Raw genomic sequence first — 1,800 nt, 5'->3', positions numbered from 1 at the left:
CCCCCCCCCCCCCTGTCTAAAGGAAAAAAACAGTCCTCAGTGTCTGAACTCGGGTCCCAGCTAGACCGCCTAAGCACAGGGCTGGACCTCTCTGCAATTCTCATTACACATGTAGAATGGAGGAAATAGTAATGACCTTATTATTTACAGGGTCCGTCATGAGAATTAATTACATGTTTTGTGAACAGTGACTGTCATCATTGCTCCCTCATCATTGAACTTGCTATTGCTAGGTCATACAAAAACAAAACGAACAAAAAACACATAGCCTATAGCTGAGAGACCAGCTAAATGTGAATCAATCATGTGACAGGGGAATGAAATGAGAGCCACATTGACAGCAGGCAGACACATCAGAAGAAGAGATGACTGGGTATCCCCAGCCATGCAAATACCAGCCGACCAGGTGAGGGTCGAGCGTGTAGAAGATTCTTAGTGAAGATGTGTGGCAATGACTGGTGGGGGATTTGGCATTTAATGCCTGTATACTGAAGATGCAGATGCTGTCACTCTTGTGGGTTGGGGTGTGCTTTTGACCTGCACTGTTGTCTCTGAACCACCACAGATGCAATTGTCTTCATAATTGTGTTGCTAAATTCCAGTGTTAATCTAGGGTGAGTGAGAATGATATTAAGAAGCAAAAGGATTCTCAGTAGCATAAATGAAACAGCCTGGCTAAGTCAGCCGCTTTTCCTGCACAAGAGCACCTAGTATCTTCAAATGGAGCCCATCATCATTTTTCCAGCTGATGTGCTTGGATACTTGGTCTGCAACCCGTGGCACTGTTTGGGGACATTGTGAAACTTTTTTGGAAGACTGCCTAGTGAGCAGAGCGGCTGGCTGAGGGTGGGTCTGGAAAGCGCTTACCACCTTTGTTCTGCCCTGAGTTCTCTCCTCCATGGTTTCCACCAAGGTGTGAACAAACTATGTGGCAAGCCCCCCTCCCCCTCTCTCCATCCCAACCCACCCTGGCCACAGATAGAGTCTTTCCCTACCAAGACAGACTGGCTAGTCTCTGCAATCCTGAGCCAAAACTAATCCTTCCTTTCTGTCAGATATTCGCTTGCAGCAATGGTAACAGTAATCAAACACATGGCCACATTGTTTCAGCAGATGCAGGAGGAATGGATGCTAGGAACCAGAGCGAGCCCTTTCCTTCCCTCTCCCTTGTGACAGAAGAGCTCTGAAGTTTGCAACCTGTAGCAAGTGTGCCAGAGACTACACACCACAGCTGTGCCCCACACTCACTCTCACCCCAGCCAGGTGCAGCTCTAGACCAAATCTTTAGCCAGTGGGGTGAAGGTGAAAATGAGTCTTTAAATGGAGCTGCCTGCTCCTTCTTCCTTTTCCCCTTTGTGAAGACTGAAAGAGACAGAGAGGTGATACTGGGACATCTTTGATGCTGCTGGCTAGGGCCAGTTCCCAGGAAGAGCCTGACTCTAGTGATGACCTGGAGTAGAGTCTAGGCCTGGAATGCTGGGCTGTTTTTGCTTGTTTTCTCTTGTCTATGAAATAGGGAGAAAACCTGGAAAAGGCATTATCACTGGGTCTCTAGTCTGACCAGGCAACCTAACAAGTAAGTAGGCCTGGTCTTCACACCCAGGGTGGATAAGCAGGTAGAGAGCAGGCAGAGAAAAGCCTAATGCAAGGTAAGAATAGAGCTGAGCAAGACGGCTCAGTGGGTGAAAGCAATCGCTATGGAAGCCCATGTAAAGATAGGATGTCTTAACAGAATTGTCCTCTGACTCTACACATGCCTAGTGCACTTCTCTCAGTATAAGTAGGTTTTATAAGAGAGGG

The sequence above is a fragment of the Mus caroli genome, chromosome 12, assembly GCF_900094665.2.
Source record: "Mus caroli chromosome 12, CAROLI_EIJ_v1.1, whole genome shotgun sequence".
Taxonomy (NCBI): Eukaryota; Metazoa; Chordata; class Mammalia; order Rodentia; family Muridae; genus Mus; species Mus caroli.
The sequence above is the reverse complement of the archived record's forward strand: the minus strand, read 5'-3'. Positions refer to the sequence as shown.